Genomic DNA, 19,269 nt, shown 5'->3' with positions numbered 1-19,269 from the left:
AATTGTCTGTAATAATTGGCAAACCCCAAAAAACTTTGCATAGCACGGAGTCCGGAGGGGCGTGGCCAATCCAATACGGCTGATAGTTTATCTGGGTCCATTTGTAGTCCCTGGCCAGAGACTAAGTATCCTAGGAAGGGAAGAGATTGACATTCAAAGAGACATTTTTCCATTTTGGCATATAATTGATTGTCCCGAAGTCTCTGAAGAACCATGCGGACATGCTGGCGGTGTTCTTCTAGGTTAGCAGAAAAAATCAAAATATCGTCTAGGTAAACCACAACACAGGTATATAGAAGATCACGAAAAATTTCATTTACAAAGTCTTGGAAGACGGCAGGGGCGTTGCAAAGCCCAAAGGGCATAACCAGATTTTCAAAGTGTCCATCTCTGGTGTTAAATGCGGTCTTCCACTCGTCCCCCTCCCTGATGCGGATGAGATTATATGCACCTCTTAAGTCCAGCTTGGTAAAGATGTGGGCGCCTCATAGGCGATCAAAGAGTTCCGAGATAAGAGGTAGGGGATAGCGTTTTTTACAGTGATTTTATTAAGTCCGCGGTAATCAATGCAAGGGCGTAAGGAGCCGTCTTTTTTGAAACGAAAAAAAAATCCAGCTCCGGCAGGGGAGGAAGACTTGCGGATAAACTCCTTTTTTAAATTCTCTTGGATGTACTCCGACATGGCTTGTGTTTCCGGAGCAGACAGAGGATAGATTCTGCCCCGGGGTGGAGTAGTACCAGGGAGGAGGTCAATAGGACAGTCATAAGGCCTGTGAGGAGGCAAAGTCTCTGCTTGTTTTTTGCAAAAAACATCAGCATAATCCAGATAGGCCTTGGGGAGACCAGATATCGGAGGAACCACAGGGTCTTGACTGACAGTACAGGGAGCAGGCTTAAGACAGTCCTTGTGGCAAGAAGTACCCAAGTTCTTGATTTCCCCGGTGGTCCAATCGAGGGTTGGGGAATGGCGTTGAAGCCACGGTAGCCCAAGAAGAATTTCCGAAGTGCAGTTAGAGAGGACCAGAAATTAAATTTTTTCGTGATGGGGTCCGATGCACATTAAGAGGGGTTCCGTGCGGTAACGCACAGTACAGTCCAATCTTTCATTATTAACAGAGGCGATGTAGAGGGGTCTGGCGAGACTGGTCACCGGGATGTTGAACCTGTAGATGAAAGAGGCCAAAATAAAATTTCCTGCAGATCCGGAATCCAAGAAGGTCATAGCTGAGAAGGAGAAGGTAGAAGAAGAAATCCGCACAGGCACAGTAAGACGTGAAGAAGCAGAGTTCACATCAAGAGCTGTCTCACCTTTGTGCGGAGTCAGCGTGCGTCTTTCCTGACGTGGAGGTCGGATAGGACACGCCTTCAAGAAATGTTCGGTACCGGCACAGTACAGGCAAAGGTTCTCCATGCGGCGTCGTGTCCTCTCTTGAGATGTCAAGCGAGACTGGTCAACTTGCATAGCCTGCACGGCGGAAGGCACAGGAACGGATTGCAGTGGACCAGAGGAGAGAGGAGGCGGGTAGAGAAACCACCTCGTGCGAACAAAGTCCATATCCTGGCGGAGCTCCAGACGCCTTTCGGAAAAACGCATGTCAATGCGGGTGGCAAGATGAATAAGTTCATGCAGGTTAGCAGGGATTTCTCGTGCGGCCAGCACATCTTTGATGTTACTGGATAGGCCTTTTTTAAAGGTCGCGCAGAGGGCCTCATTATTCCAGGACAATTCGGAGGCGAGAGTACGGAATTGGATGGCGTACTCGCCAACAGAAGAATTACCCTGGACCAGGTTCAGCAGGGCAGTCTCGGCAGAAGAGGCTCGGGCAGGTTCCTCGAAGACACTTCGAATCTCCGTGAAGAAAGAGTGTACAGAGGCAGTGACAGGATCATTGCGGTCCCAGAGCGGTGTGGCCCATGACAGGGCTTTCCCAGACAGAAGGCTGACTACGAAAGCCACCTTTGACCTTTCAGTTGGAAACTGGTCCGACATCATCTCCAAATGCAGGGAACATTGTGAAAGAAAACCACAGCAAAATTTAGAGTCCCCATCAAATTTGTCCGGCAGAGATAAACGGAGGCTGGATGTGGCCACTCGCTGCGGAGGAGGTGCAGGAGCTGGCGGAGGAGATGATTGTTGAAGCTGTGGTAGTAGCTGCTGTAGCATCACGGTCAGTTGAGACAGCTGGTGGCCTTGTTGCGCTATCTGTTGCGACTGCTGGGCGACCACCGTGGTGAGGACGGCGACAACTGGCAGTGGAACTTCAGCGGGATCCTTGGCCGGATCTACTGTCACGATTCGGCTGGCAGGAGGTGGATCCTCTGTGCCAGAGAGGGATTGGCATGGACCGTGTCGGTGGACCGGTTCTAAGTTGCTACTGGTATTCACCAGAGCCCGCCGCAAAGCGGGATGGTCTTGCAGAGGCGGTAGCAACCAGGTCGTATCCACCAGCAACGGCTCAACCTCTCTGACTGCTGAGATAAGCGCGGTACAAGGGAGTAGACAAGAGCAAGGTCGGACATAGCAGAAGGTCAGGGCAGGCAGCAAGGATCGTAGTCAGGGGCAACGGCAGGAGGTCTGGAACACAGGCTAGGAACACACAAGGAAACACTTTCACTGGCACAATGGCAACAAGATCCGGCAAGGGAGTGCAGGGGAAGTGAGGTATAAGTAGGGAAGTGCACAAGTGAAGGTACTGATTAAAACCTGATGCGCCAATCAGTGGCGCACCGGCCCTTTAAATCGCAAAGACCCGGCGCGCGCGCCCTAAGGAGCGGGGCCGCGCGCGCCGGGACAGCACAGACGGGGAACGGGTCTGGTAAGCAAGTCTGGTAAGCAAGTCCCGCATCGCGAATCGCATCCCGGCTGGGAACATTATCGCAGCGCACCCGGTCGGCAGGTCTGACCGGGGCGCTGCGAATAGGAGAACGCTGTGAGTGCTCCGGGGAGGAGCGGAGACCCGGAGCGCTCGGCGAAACATAAACACTGTACACCTGTGCTCACCTCCAGCGCTCCCACTGTGCCCTGCTCCATTCCCCGGATGCAATCCTCTTCCTGAGCTGCAGTATGCCGCTTGGGCCCGGAGTGACATCGGGCCCCAGAGTATCATGCTGCTGCTTAGCTGGCAGAGGCGGGACATCACTACGGTCAGTGGTTGGCTCAGCAGCAGTAAGACACACTGGGCAACAATATCACTCTGGGCCCAAAACTGCTGCAGCTTAGCAAAATGTTTTATCCTGTACTGATCCTGAGTCATATCCTGTATTATACTCCAGAGCTGTACTCGCTATTCTGCAGGTGGGGTCACTGTGTACATACATTACCTTACTTATCCTCTACTGATCCTGAGTTATAGCCTGTATTATACTCCAGAGGCTGTACTCACTTTTCCACTGGGGCGGTCACTGTGTACATACATTACATTACTTATCCTGTACTGATCCTGAGTTATATCCTGTATTATACTGCAGAGCTGTACTCACTATTCTGCTGGTGAGGTCACTGTGTACATATATTACATTACTTATCCTGTACTGATCCTGAGTTATATCCTGTATTATATTCCAGAGCTGTACCAGCAGAATAGTGAGTAAAGTCACTGTGTACATACATAACATTACTTATCCTGTACTGATCCTAAGTTATATTTCATTGTAGTCCATAGCTGCCACAGATATAAGAGAAACTGGGAAGCATCACATTAGTCAACTCTATTTCATTAGGAGACTAGGTAAGTGACCTGCTGCTTCCACAGAAAGTAATGTAATGTGACATTGCATTAACTGCAGTGGATAGATTTTTCACAATGGGTGCCACCCCTCAGACAAAATCTCACTATTTCAGTGAATGCAAGGTCACATTACATTACTTATTCTGTTGTGATTCCGAGTTATATCCTGTATTATACTCAAGAGTTGTACTCAATATTCTGCTTGTGAGGTCACTGTGTACATACATTACATTACTTATCCTGTATTATACTCCAGAGCTGTACTCAATCTTCTGCTTGTGAGGTCACTGTGTACATCAGTGATTCCCAACCGCGGTGCCACTGGCCGTGGTGCCGCGGGATTTTGCTGTGATTTATTTTTATTTTTAAATATCCTGCCCCGGCCTGCGCGCTTATGATTGGCGGCGCAGGGGGGAAGGGAAGCCTGCGTGCGCACTGCTCCCGTCCACCCCCCCTGTCACCCATGTTCACCCCCTCCTGTCACCCATGTTCACCCCCTCCTGTCACCCATGTTCACCCTCCTGTCATCCCTTTCGCTCCCGTCAACCCCTCCTGTCACCCATGTTCACCCCTCCTGTCACCCATGTTCACCCCTCCTGTCACCCATGTTCACCCTCCTGTCATCTCTATCACCCCCCCCCCCCCGTCACTCATGTTCACCCCCCCGGTAACCCTTGTCCACCCCCCCCCCCCCCCGTCACCCCCGTCCACCCTCCTGTCACCCCAGTCCACCCTCCTGTCATCCCTGTCACCCCCGCCCACCCTCCTGTCATCCCTCTGTCACCCATGTTCACTCCTCTACACCCCTCTGTCCACTCCTCTACACCCCTTTGTCCACTCCTCTACACCCCTCTGTCCACTCCTCTACACCCCTCTGTCACCCATGTCCACTCCTCTACACCCCTCTGTCCCCCATGTACACTCCTCTACACCCCTCTGTACACTCCTCTACACCACTCTGTACACTCCTCTACACCCTCTGTACACTCCTCTACACCCCTTTGTCACCCATGTCCACTCCTCTACACCCCTCTGTCACCCATGTCCACTCCTCTACACCCCTCTGTCACCCATGTCCACTCCGCTACACCCCTCTGTCACCCATGTCCACTCCTGTACACCCCTGTCCACCCTCCTGTCACCCATGACCACCCTCCTGTCACCCATGTTCACCCTCCTGTCATCCCTTTCACTCCCATTCACCCCCTCCTGTCACCCATGTTCACCCCCTCCTGTCATCCATGTTCACCCTCCTGTCACCCATGTTCACCCTCCTGTCATCCCTTTCACTCCCGTCCACCCCCTCCTGTCACCCATGTTCACCCCCTGTCACCCATGTCCACTCCTCTACACCCGTCACCCATGTACGCTCCTCTACACCCCTCTGTCCACTCCTCTACACCCCTGTCACCCATGTATACTCCTCTATACCCCTCTGTCCACTCCTCTACACCCCTCTGTCCACTCCTCTAAACCCCTGTCACCCATGTACGCTCCTCTACAGTAACCCCCCGACCTACGATGGCCCCGACATATGATAAAATCGACATACGATGGCCTCTCAGAGGCCATCGCATGTCGATGTCAGCATCGACATACGATGCTTTTATATGTCGGGGCCATCGCATTAACTGCTATCCGACAGCGCAAAATGCTTAAGCTGCTGTCGGATAGCAGTTTAAGCTTCCCTGGCAGGTTCGCTTACCTATTCCCGCTGCTCCGGGTCCACTTCGCGATCCTCCGGTGTCTTGCGCATGTTCTCCAGGGTCCGGGCCTCGCTTTCCGGCGTCGTTATTACGTCACTACGCACGCTGCGCCGGCGCAGCAGCATAATAACGTCACCAGAAAGCGCCCGGACCCTGCAGAAGATGCGGAAGAAGCCGGAGGATTGCGAAGAAGACACCGGAGCAGCGGGACAGCATCGGGAGCCCCTGGGACAGCATCGGGAGCGGTGAGGACCTGGTCCGGAGCGGCGGGGACAGGTGAGTACAGCTTCCTATACTTTACATTGCACGGATTCCTCAACATACGATGGATTCGACAAACGATGGGTCGTTTGGAACGAATTACCATCGTATGTTGAGGGACCACTGTATACCCCTCTGTCCACTCCTCTACACCCCTCTGTCCACTCCTCTACACCCCTGTACGCTTCTCTACACCCCTCTGTCCGCTCCTCTACACCCGTCACCCATGTACGCTCCTCTACACCCCTCTGTCCGCTCCTCTACACCCCTCTGTCCACTCCTCTACACCCCTGTCACCTCTGTCCACTCCTCTACACCCCTCTGTAAACTCCTCTACACCCCTCTGTACACTCCTCTACATCCCTGTCACCCATGTACGCTCCTCTACACCCCTATGTCCACTCCTCTACACCTTTCTGTCCACTCCTCTACACCATTGTCACCCATGTCCACTCCTCTACACCCCTCTGTACATTCCTCTACACTCCTGTCACCCATGTACACTCCTCTACACCCCTCTGTCCATTCCTCTACACCCCTGTCACCCATGTACGCTCCTCTACACCCCTCTGTCCACTCCTCTGCACCCCTCTGTCCGCTCCTCTGCACCCCTCTGTCCGCTCCTCTACACCTCTCTGTCCACTCCTCTACACCCCTGTCACCCATGTCCACTCCTCTACACCCCTCTGTCCACTCCTCTACACCCCTCTGTCCACTCCTCTACACCCCTGTCACCCATGTCCGCTTCTCTACACCCCTGTCACCCATGTATGCTCCTCTACACCCCTCTGTACACTCCTCTACACCCCTGTCACCCATGTATGCTCCTCTACACCCCTCTGTACACTCCTCTACACCTCTCTGTCCCCTCCTACACCCCTGTCACCCATGTACGCTCCTCTACACCCCTCTGTCCACTCCTCTACACCCCTGTCACCCATTTCCACCCCTCTACATCCCTCTGTCACCCATGTCCACCCCTCTACATCCTTCTGTCACCCATGTCCACTCTTCTACACCCCTCTGTCACCCATGTAAAAAAAAGTTCGGCACCTAATAGATTTGTTTTGCAGGTTTAACGGTGAAGAATTGTGTGTGGAAGAAATCGTGAGGATGGCCCGGACCAGATGGAGAAGAGAAGGCAGCATTGCAAATTAGAGAAGACGTCATTGGTGAGTTGCTGTATTAAGCAGCACTTTAAAATACATACCCACTGATAAATAGATATAGTGCATTGCGTTTTTTACCATTTTCCCTTTTTCTTTTTTTTTTTTTGCTCGTCAACCTCGGTAGCGATGCCCCGTGGAATTTTTTTTTTTGAGGTGTGCCCCGACCCGAAAAAGGTTGGGAAACACTGGTGTACATACATTACATTACTTTTCCTGTATTATACTCTAGAGCTGCACTCACAATTCTGCTGATGGGGTAACTGTGTATATACAGTCATGGTCGTAAATGTTGACACCCCTGAAATTTTTTGCAGTAACACATGTTTTGCTATACATATGTTTATTCCCTTTGTGTGTATTGGAACTAAACCAAAAAAGGGAGAAAAAAAGACATAATGGACATAATGTCACACCAAACTCCAAAAAGGGGCTGGACAAAATTATTGTCACCCTTTACTTAATATTTGGTTGCACACCCTTTGGAAAAAATAACTGAAATCAGTCGCTTCTTATAACCATCAATAAGCTTCTTACACCTTTCAGACGGAATGTTGGACCACTCTTCCTTTGCAAACTGCTCCAGGTCTCTCTTATTGGAAGGGCGCCTTTTCCCAACAGCAATTTTAAGATCTCTCCACAGGTGTTCAATGGGATTTAGATCTGGACTCATTGCTGGCCACTTCAGAACTCTCCAGTGCTTTGTTGCCATCCCTTTCTGGGTGCTTTTTGACACGTGTGGGGTCATTGTCCTGCTGGAATACCCAAGATCTCGAATGCAAACCCAGCTTTCTGACACTGGGCTGTACAGTGTGACCCAAAATCCGTTGGTATTCCTCAGATTTTATGATATCTTGTACACATTCAAGGCACCCAGTGCCAGAGGCAGCAGAACAACCCCGAAACATCATTGAACCTCCACTATATTTCACTGTAGGTACTGTGTTCTTTTATTTGTAGGCCTCATTCCATTTTCGGTAAACAGTAGAATGATGTGCTTTACCAAAAAGCTCTATCTTGGTCTCATCTGTCCACAAGTGTTCTCCCAAAAGGATTTTGGTTTACTCAAGTTCATTTTGCCAAAATGTAGTCTTGCTTTCTTTATGTCTCTGTGTCAGCAAAGGGGTCCTCCTGGGTCTCCTGCCATAGCATTTCATTTCATTTAAATGTCGACGGATAGTTCGCACTGACACTGATGCTCCCTGAGCCTGCAGGACAGCTTGAATACCTTTGGAACTTGTTTGGGGTGGCTTATTCACCATCCGGGCTCTCCTGTATACATGTTTGATTTTTCATACATTTGGCATATAGTATATATCACGCATTGAAGTTTAGTATCTAGCATAGAAACTGCATTATACATTGTTGTAGTGTTTTGTGACAGTCTCCATTACAGACACATGAGGGTGTCGTACTTTTTTTTCCACCCAGATGGATTTAGACAGAATGACAGCAGTGGCTGTACCTTACTGAAATGTAATCATGAACCCAAACTATAATGCAGGCTTGTCATGATGTGTCACAAAAGGCATCTCTAGCAAAATTCTTTGCTGTTCACATATTTTCCCAGAGGCTGTAATTTTTATGTCTGTAAAAATTCTGTTCCTATCAAGTGAAGACTAGCAAACATATTCCAGAAATCCAAATCAGATCCCAGCCAGGCCTTACCCAAATTACATAACCAAACACTTGTAAAGCTCCTTAGCTGCTGTAAGTCACGAGCCCAGTGTTTTTCTTCAAGTACCCCTTTTACGAATGAATCGGGGAGACTCTAATAAACATGTCTTTAATTAAGATGTTTTTTTTCCTAAGAATGAGCATGTTCCCTAATGTTATTTAGATGTATTTAGTAATTGAAAATGTTGCATCTGTTGTGCTCATCTTGAAAACTTGCAGAAATTGTGCAGCTATGAATCATTAATAATGGATGGTGCTATGACAGTAGCTGCCAAGTATCCAATAAACAGGTGTTTTTTGATCATGAAGAAAGAGCAAAGCGAGCTGTTTTTCCCCACAGGGAGAGATCAGACTGAGTTCAAGGTTGTCAAATAAATGTTTCCATTATACTCCGGACTGCCCATATAAAAAATATTCATCATACTAATATTCAGATCGAGATATGAATCACTTTTCAGCAAAGAGTTATAGGCTATGATAAAAAAGAGTGTTTAGTAGCATTTTGTCTGTTATTTGGGTTACTCCAGTCTTATGTTGGATTCACAAACAGTATTTTGTCCTTATTTTGACCATAGGGTGTAAATCTTTCCATTTTTTCCATTATTGGTTTTATTTAAACTCAATAGTAAAATGCCCCCTCTGATTTTTGGGCCATTTACCATCTCCCCCCCCCCCCCCCCCCTCCAAATGGGAAAGAAAGAAAAGTGGGAAAGATGTTTTTTTCTTTGACCAGTAAGGCAAGGACCCAAATGGGAACAAATGCACCAAAATTGCACTGTGTAAACTTGGACCAAAGTGTTTTTAAGCTAAGTTTTTTTCTAATGGTGCTATAAAAAAAAAAGCTCATCTCGATTGTCTATTTTCAGAACGCAGAGAAAAGATTAATTTCAGTCGTTGACTCACTCAAGTGAATACATAAAGCTCTCACAGGAACAAAGTATATGTGTAACACAAAGCTTTATGTGACACAGCTCGTGATGTCACATACTGCCTGGCCACCGCAATGGCTCTATAGACCTCTGCTCCCTTTCATCAAACACCTAGACAAAAGTCCTTTCCGGACCAAAACATCAGACTATTTTGTCTGTTCAGTTAGACTAATACATTTGAGGTTAAAGCAGTATTACACTGACTCCTTATTATTTGTACTGTAAAAAAATAGTCAGTTGGGCCTACGGCACTTTTTCCACTGTGCATATACTGCCATACAAAAAGTGACCCTAACTATCTTTTCCACCTAATTCTTACCATATTACCAATAGTGGGAATATAATGCACCAAGACTTCATGCATCAAAGAACTTTATACAATTATGTGACAAAGGCAAATGACAGCATTACAACATTCTTATGTTTTAATGATTTATGTGACAACCTGATGCTTCAGAGTCCAAATAATGAGATACAAATATAAAATCCTGGGAAAGTCTTACTATTTGCTTCCATAAAACAGATACAATTCTAGAAACTCACATACTACTTCTAATGTATCTGTTTTACATGTAGCAAACATGCAATTTAACCCCTTAAGGACTGAGCCCTTTTTCACCTTAAGGACTCGGCCATTTTTTGCAATTCTGACCACTGTCACTTTAATAACTCTGGAATGCTTTTAGTTATCATTCTGATTCCGAGATTGTTTTTTCGTGACATATTCTACTTTAACATAGTGGTAAAATTTTGTGGTAACTTGCATCCTTTCTTGGTGAAAAATCCCAAAATTTGATGAAAAATTTGAACATTTTGCATTTTTCTAACTTTGAAGCTCTCTGCTTGTAAGGAAAATGGATATTCCAAATAATTTTTTTTATTCACATATACAATATGTCTACTTTATGTTTGCATCATAAAATTGATGTGTTTTTACTTTTGGAAGACACCAGAGGGCTTCAAAGTTCAGCATCAATTTTCCACTTTTTCACAAAATTTTGAAACTCGCTATTTTTAAGGACCAGTTCAGGTTTGAAGTGGATTTGAAGGGTCTTCATATTAGAAATACCCCATAAATGACCCCATTATAAAAACTGCACCCCCCAAAGTATTCAAAATGACATTCAGTCAGCGTTTTAACCCTTTAGGTGTTTCACAGGAATAGCAGCAAAGTGAAGGAGAAAATTCACAATCTTCATTTTTTACACTCGCATGTCCTTGTAGACCCAATTTTTGAATTTTTGCAAGGGGTAAAAAGGAGAAAATTTTTACTTGTATTTGAAACCCAATCTCGAGTAAGGACATACCTCATATGTCTATGTTAATTGTTCGGCGGGCGTAGTAGAGGGCTCAGAAGGGAAGGAGCGACAAATGGTTTTTGGGGGGCATGTCCCCTTTAGGAAGCCCCTATGGTGACAGAACAGCAAAAAACCCCACATGGCATACCATTTTGGAAACTAGACCCCTCGGGGAACATAACAAGGGGTAAAGTAAACCTTAATACCCCACAGGTGATTCACGACTTTTGCATATGTAAAAAAAATAATAATAAATTTCCTTAAAATGCTTGGTTTCCCAAAAGTTTAACATTTTTAAAAAGGGTAATAGCAGAAAATACCCCCCATAATTTGAAGCCCAATTTCTCCCGATTCAGAAAACACCCCATATGGGGGTGATAAGTGCTCTGCTGGCGCACTACAGGTCTCAGAAGAGAAGGAGTCACATTTGGCTTTTTTGAAGGAAATTTTGCTCTGGGGGCATGCCGCATTTAGGAAGCCCCTATGGTGCCAGGACAGCAAAAAAAAAAACCACTTGGCATAACATTTTGGAAACTAGCCCCCTTGGGGAATGTAACAAGGGGTAAAGTGAACCTTAATACCCCACAGGGGTTTAACAACTTTTGCATATGTAAAAAAGAAAATAATAATTTTACCTAAAATGCTTGGTTTCCCAAAAAAATTACATTTTTACAAAGGGTTAAAGCAGAAAATACCCCCCAAAATTTGAAGCCCAATTTCTCCCGATTCATAAAACACCCCATATGGGGGTGAAAAGTGCTCTGCTGGCGCACTACAGGTCTCAGAAGAGAAGGAGTCACATTTGGCTTTTTTGAAGAAAATTTTGCTCTGGGGGCATGCCGCATTTAGGAAGCCCCTATGGTGCCAGGACAGCAAAAAAAAAAAACCACATGGCATACCATTTTGGAAACTAGACCCCTTGGGGAATGTAACAAGGGGTAAAGTGAACCTTAATACCCCACAGGGGTTTCACAACTTTTGCATATGTAAAAAAGAAAATAATAATTTTACCTAAAATGCTTGGTTTCCCAAAAAATTAAAATTTTTACAAAGGGTTAAAGCAGAAAATACCCCCCCAAAATTTGAAGCCCAATTTCTCCCGATTCATAAAACACCCCATATGGGGGTGAAAAGTGCTCTGCTGGCGCACTACAGGTCTCAGAAGAGAAGGAGTCACATTTGGCTTTTTGAAAGCAAATTTTGCTCTGGGGGCATGCCGCATTTAGGAAGCCCCTATGGTGCCAGAACAGCAAAAAAAACACATGGCATACTATTTTGGAAACTAGACCCCTTGGGGAACGTAACAAGGGGTTAAATGAACCTTAATACCCCACAGGTGTTTCACGACTTTTGCATATGTAAAAATATTTTTTTTTTTACCTAAAATGCTTCTTTTCCCAAAAATTTTACATTTTAAAAAAGGGTAAAAGCAGAAAATACCCCCCAAAATTTGTAACACAATTTCTCCCGAGTACGGCGATACCCCATATGTGATCCTAAACTGTTGCCTTGAAATACGACAGGGCTCCAAAGTGAGAGTGCCATGCGCATTTGAGGCCTAAATTAGGGACTTTCTACGGGGTATTCTACGCCAGTGATTCCCAAACAGGGGGCCTCCAGCTGTTGTAAAACTCCCAGCATGCCTGGACAGTCAGTGGCTGTCTGGTAATACTGGGAGTAGTTGTTTTGCAACAGCTGGAGGCTCCGTTTTGGAAACCGTGGCGTACCAGACGTTTTTGATTTTTATTGGGGAGGGGAGGGGGGCTGTGTGGGGGTATGTGTATATGTAGTGTTTTTTACTTTTTATTTTATTTTGTGTTAGTGTAGTGTAGTGTTTTTCGGGTACAGTCACACGGACGGGGGTTCACAGTAATTTCTCACTGGCAGTTTGAGCTGCGGAAGAAAATTTGCCGCAGCTCAAACTTGCAGCCGGATATTTACTGTAAACCTCCGCCCACGTGAGTGTACCCTGTACATTCACATTGGGGGGGAGAAACATCCAGCTGTTGCAAAACTACAACTCCCAGCATGTACGGTCTATCAGTGCATGCTGGGAGTCGTAGTTTTGCAACAGCTGGAGGCACACTGGTTGCGAAACACCGAGTTTGGTAACAAACTCAGTGTTTTGCAACCAGTGTGCCTTCAGCTGTTGCAAAAGCTACAACCACCAGCATGTACGGACAGCGGAAGGGCATGCTGGGTCTTGTAGTTATGCAACAGCTGGAGGCATACTACTTTGGCTGGGGATGCTGGGTATTGTAGTTATGCAACAGCTGGAGACACACTGGTTTGCTACTTAACTCAGTGTGCCTTCAGCTGTTGCAAAACTACAACTCTCAGCAGTCACCGACAGCCAACGGGCATGCTGGGAGTTGTAGTTATGCAACCAGCAGATGCACCACTACAACTCCCAGAATGCACTTTAGCTGTTTGTGCAAGCTGGGAGTTGTAGTTACACAACAGCTGATGGTACACTTTTCCATAGAAAAAATGTTCCTCCAGCTGTTGCAAAACTATAAGTCCCAGCATGCCCATAAGGGCACGCTGGGAGTTGTGGTGGTCTGCCTCCTGCTGTTGCATAACTACAGCTCCCAGCATGCCCTTTTTACATGCTAGGAGCTGTTGCTAAGCAACAGCAGGAGGCTGTCACTCACCTCCAACGATCCACGCCGCATCAGGTCACTCCCTCGTCGTCGCCGCCGCTGGGGCCCCGATCCGAACATTGATGCCGGGGATCGGGGTCCCCAGCTCCCGGGGTGCACGTCCTGCACCCGCTCACGTCCTCCGGAAGAGGGGCGGAGCGGGTTGCGGGAGTGACACCCGCAGCAGGCGCCCTGATTGGTCGGCCGGGAAACCGGACGACGAATCAGGGCGATCGTGAGGTGGCACCAGTGCCACCTCACCCCTGCTGGCTATGGCTGTTCGGGGCCGTCAGAGACTGGACTGAATTGTCCAGCGATCTGCGGCCATCGCCGACATGGGGGGTCATCATGACCCCCCCCTGGGCGATATGCCGCGATGCCTGCTGAACGATTTCAGCAGGCATCGGGCACCGGCTCCCCTCCGGCTAGCGGCGGGGGGCTGGGAATGGAGTCCTTAAGGACTCGGAAAAGGGGCCGTTTGAGTACGTCCTGCGTCCTTGAGGGGTTAAAGGGGTACTCCGCCCCTAGACATCTTATCCCCTATCCAAGGGATAGGGGATAAGATGTCTGTTCGCCTGATGTCTGATCTCTCCTGCAGCACCCCTGTCATCTGGTGCACAGAGCGAGCTTCGCTCCGTGCCTGATGACTGGTGATGCAGGGGCCGGAGGATCATGACATCATGGCCCTGCCCCCTTGATGCAAGTCTATGGGAGGGGGCGTGATGGCCACCCCCCCCCCCTCCCCATAGACTTGCATTAAGGGGGTGGGGTGTGACGTCATGAGGGGTGGGTTGTGACCTCACAATCCTCCGGCCCCTGCAGTCAGTCATCAGGCACAGAGCGAATGACGGGTGCTGCAGGAGAGATTGCGAGGGTTCCCAGCGTCGGGACCCCCGTGATCAGACATAGGGAATAAGATGTCTAGGGGCAGAGTACCCCTTTAATTATATATTTAAAGTGTACCTGTCATTTAAAAAAAAAACTTTTGACCTGTCACAGATCAGATCTTGTTCTCTCAATCAGTGCTGAGACATTGACGAATTAAAACTTTTAACATGTCTTGTGACATGATCTCCAAACAATAGAATATAGTAATCATGTATTAAAAATATATCTTTATAAAAGAAAAAAGGATAACAGCAAAACATTGTCAAAAATAAATTTTAAAGGCACTGAATGATTTTCTCCAAAATCGCATGTCTCTATAAATAGAGAATGCTAACATGATATAAAAATATTTAATTTTGGCAGAGTATTGAGAGGCACGTTATAGAATGATGTACACACTCAATGTAGTTAGCAGGACGCATCATCTATTGACCCCTTGGGATCGGAGCCCAATATAACCCTAAGGACGGGAGCATTTTTTTTGAAATTCTGATCATTGTCATTTTAAGCATTAATAATTCTGAGATGCTTTTACTTTTCATTCTGTTTCCAAGAAGGTTTTTTCGTGACATATTCTACTTTATGTTAGTGGTAAATTGTTGTCGATACTTGCATCATTTCATGTGAAAAATTCCAAAATGTGATGAAAAAATAGAAAATTTAGCATTTTTCTAACTTTAAAGCTCTCTGCTTGTAAGGATAATAGACATTACAAATAAATTATATATTGATTCACATATACAATATGTCTACTTTATGTTTGCATCATAAAGTTGACATGTTTTTACTTTTGGAAGACATCAGAGGGCTTCAAAGTTCAGCATCAATTTTCATATTTTTCACAAAATTTTCAAAATCGGAATTATTCAGGGACCAGTTCAGTTTTCAAGTGGATTTGAAGGGCCTTCATATTAGAAATACCCCATAAATTACCCCATTATAAAAACTGCACCCATCAAAGTATTCAAAATGACATTCAGAAAGTTTGTTAACCCTTTAGGTGTTTCACAGGAATAGCAGCAAAGTGAAGGAGAAAATTCAAAATCTGAATTTTTTAACACTCGCATGTTCTTGTAGACCCAGTTTTTGAATTTTTACAAGGGGTAATAGTAGAAAAAGCCCCCCAAAATTTGTAACCCAATTTCTCTCGAGTAAGGAAATATCTCATATGTGTATGTGAAGTGCTTCGCGAGCGCGGTAGAGGGCTCAGAAGGGAAGGAGCAACAATGGGATTTTGGAGAGTGAGTTTTTCTGAAATGTTTTTTGAGGGGCATGTCACATTTAGGAAGCCCCTATGGTGCCAGAACAGCAAAAAAAAAACAACACATGGCATACTATTTTGGAAACTACACCCCTCAAGGCACGTAACAAGGGGTCCAGTGAGCCTTAACACCCCACAGGTGTTTGACGACTTTTTGTTAAAGTCGGATGTGTAAATGAAAAAAAAATTTGCAGTTATTTTCCCCAAATTTACCATTTTTACAAAGGGTAATGGGAGAAAATGCCCCCTCAAATTTGTAACCCCACTCTTCTGAGTATGGAAATATCCCATGTTAGGACATAAAATGCTTTGCGGGCGAACTACAATGCTCAGAAGAGAAGGAGTCCCATTTGGCTTTTCCAAAGCAAATTTTGCTGAAATGGTTTTTGGGGGGCATGTTGCATTTAGGAAGCCCCTATGGTGCCAGAACAGCAAAAAAAAAAAAAAAAAACACATGGTCTACTAATTTGGAAACTACACCACTCAAGGAATGTAACAAGGGGTACAGTGAGCCTTAACACCACACAGGTGTTTGACGACTTTTTGTTAAAGTTGGATTTGTAAATGAAAAAAAAAATTATTTCACAAAAATGCATTTTTTTCCAAAATTTTTTATTTTTACAAGGGGCAATAGGAGAAAATGCCCCCCAGAATTTGTAACCCCATTTCTTCTGAGTGTGGAAATACCCCATGTTAGGACGTAAAATGCTCTGCGGGCGCACTACAATGCTCAGAAGAGAAGGAGCCACATTTGACTTTTGGAAAGCAAATTTTGCTGAAATGGTTTTTGGGGGGCATGTCACTTTTAGGAAGCCCCTATGGTGCCAGAATAGCATTAAAAAAAAAAAACTCATGTCCTACTATTTTGTGAACTACACCCCTCAAGGAACGTAACAAGGGGTACAGTGAGCCTTAACACCCCACAGGTGTTTGCCGACTTTTTGTTAAAGTCGGATGTGTAAATTAAAACATTTTTTTTTTTTTTACTAAAATGCTTTTTTCCCCAAATTTTACATTTTTACAAGGGGTAATTGGAGAAAATGCCCCCCAAAAATTGTAACCCCATTTCTACTGAGTATGGAAATACCCCATGTGTGGACGTCAAGTGCTCTGCTGGTGCACTACAATGCTCAGAAGAGAAGGACCGCCATTGGGCTTTTGGAGAGAGAATTTGTTTGGAATGAAAGTCAAGGGCCATCCATGTGCGTTTACAAAGCCCCCCGTGATGCCAGAAGAGTGAACCCCCCCCCACATGTGACCCCATTTTGGAAACTGCACACCTCACAGATATTAATAAGGGGGGCAGTGAGCATTTACACCCCACTGGTGTTTGACAGATCTTTGGAACAGTGGGCTGTGCAAATGAAAAATGTAATTTTTCATTTTCACGGACCACTGTTCCAAAAATCTGTCAGACACCTGTGGGGCGTAAATGCTCACTGCACCCCTTATGACATTCCGTGAGGGGTGTAGTTTCTAAAATGGGGTCACATGTGGGGGGAGTCCATTGTTCTGGCACTATGGGGGCTTTGTAAACACAAGTGGCCTTCAATTCCGGACAAATTTTCTCTCCAAAATCCCAAAGGTGCTCCTTCTCTTCTGAGCATTGTAGTTCACCCGCAGAGCACTTTACATCCACATATGGCCTATGTTGTTACTCAGAAGAAATGGGGGTACAAATTTTTGGGGTCTTTTTTTCCTATTTTCCCTTGTGAAAATGAAAAATTTAGGGTAACACCAGCATTTTAGTGAAAAAAAAATGTTTCTTCATTTTCCCATCCAACTTTAATGAAAATTTGTCAAACACCTGTGAGGTGTTAAGGCGCACTATACCCCTTGTTACGTTCCGTGAGGGGTGTAGTTTCCAAAATGGGGTCATACGTGGGTATTTTTTTTTTTGTGTTTATGTCAGAACCCCTGTAAAATCAGCCACCCCTGTGCAAATCACCAATTTAGGCCTTAACTGTACATAGTGCACTCTCACCCCTAAGCCGTGTTGTGCGCCCGCAGAGCATTTTACACCCACATATGGGGTATTTCCGTACTCAGGAGAAATTGCGTTACAAATTTTGGGGGTCTTTTTTTTTTCTTTTACAAAAAGTATGGGGCAACACCAGCATGTAAATTTAAAATGTAATTTTTTTACACTAACAGGTTGGTGTAGACCCCCAACTTTTCCTTTTCATAAGGGGTAAAAGGAGAAAAATCCCCCCAAAATTTGTAGTGCAATTTCTCCCGAGTAAGTAAATACCCCATATGTGGCCCTAAACTGTTTCCTTGAAATACGACAGGGCTCCGAAGTGAGAGAGCGCCATGCGCATTTGAGGACTAAATTAGGGATTGCATAGGGGTGGACATAGGGGTATTCTACGCCAGTGATTCCCAAACAGGGTGCCTCCAGCTGTTGCTAAACTCCCAGCATGCCTGGACAGTCAGTGGCTGTCCGGAAATGCTGGGAGTTGTTGTTTTGCAACAGCTGGAGGCTCCATTTTGGAAACACTGCCGTACAGTGTAAGGGGGTGTATATGTAGTGTTTTACCCTTTATTATGTGTTAGTGTAGTGTAGTGTTTTTAGGATGCATTCACACTGGGGGGGGGGGGGGGGGGGGCAAATCTCCAGCTGTTTCAAAACTACAACTCCCAGCATGCACTGACAGTGCATGCTGGGAGTTATTGCTTTGCAACAGCTGGAGGCACACTGATCGGAAAACCTTCAGTTAGAGTCTGTTACCTAACTCAATATTTTCCAACCAGTGTGCCTCCAGCTGTTGCAAAACTACAACTCCCAGCCGAAGGGCATGCCGGGAGATGTAGTTATGCAACAGCTGGGGGTACGTAACTACAACTCCCAGCATGCCGAGACAGCTGTTTGCTGTTTGGGCATGCTGGGATTTGCAGTTTTGCAACATCTGGAGGACTACAGTTTAGAGACCACTACACAGTGATCTCCAAACTGTGGCCCTTCAGATGTTGAAAAACTACAAATCCCAGCATGCCCACACAACAAACAGCTGTCTGGGCATGCTGAGAGTTGTAGTTTTGCAACATCTGGAGGGCTACATTTTAGAGACCACTATATAGTGGTCTCAAATTGTAGCCCTCCAGATGTTGCTAGGCAACTCACCGACTTCCGTAGGATCCAGGCAGCCGGATTACCGTCCTCTTCTGTCGCCGATCATCACCTGCTGCCGCCGCCGATGGGTAAGTGGATCTTCGGCGCCGGTCCCCTTCGGTTTCCCCGTTCTGCCTATTGTGGGTGGGCAGAACGGGGAAACCAAAAGTTAACCCCCCCGCCCCCGATCTGCTATTGTTAGTCGCTTCTAGACAACCAATAGCAGGGATAGGAGGGGTGGCACCCCTGCCACCTCACTTCTATCCCTTTAGGGGGATTGTGGGTGTCTTGGACAACCCGATCCCCCTTATTTTCCTGGTCACCGTAGACCCGTATGACCCAGAATAGCCACAAATCGCCAGTGTAAATTCACTGGCGATTTGCGCCGATCGCCGACATGGGGGGGTCTCAGGCTGGTAAAGAGATTGTGCTGAGTCCCAGCGGTTGGACCACAATGTGGACAGACAACACAAGACATGGACAGGTGAAATCAAAACAAGTGATAAAGTGTTAAAGGTGTATTCTGGAGTTTTTTATTTTATTTATTTGACTATGCTACAGAGGCAGCAATGGACTGGTTTGACTAGTCTTTAAGCTCCAA

The sequence above is a fragment of the Hyla sarda genome, chromosome 1, assembly GCF_029499605.1.
Source record: "Hyla sarda isolate aHylSar1 chromosome 1, aHylSar1.hap1, whole genome shotgun sequence".
NCBI lineage: Eukaryota > Metazoa > Chordata > Amphibia > Anura > Hylidae > Hyla > Hyla sarda.
The sequence above is the reverse complement of the archived record's forward strand: the minus strand, read 5'-3'. Positions refer to the sequence as shown.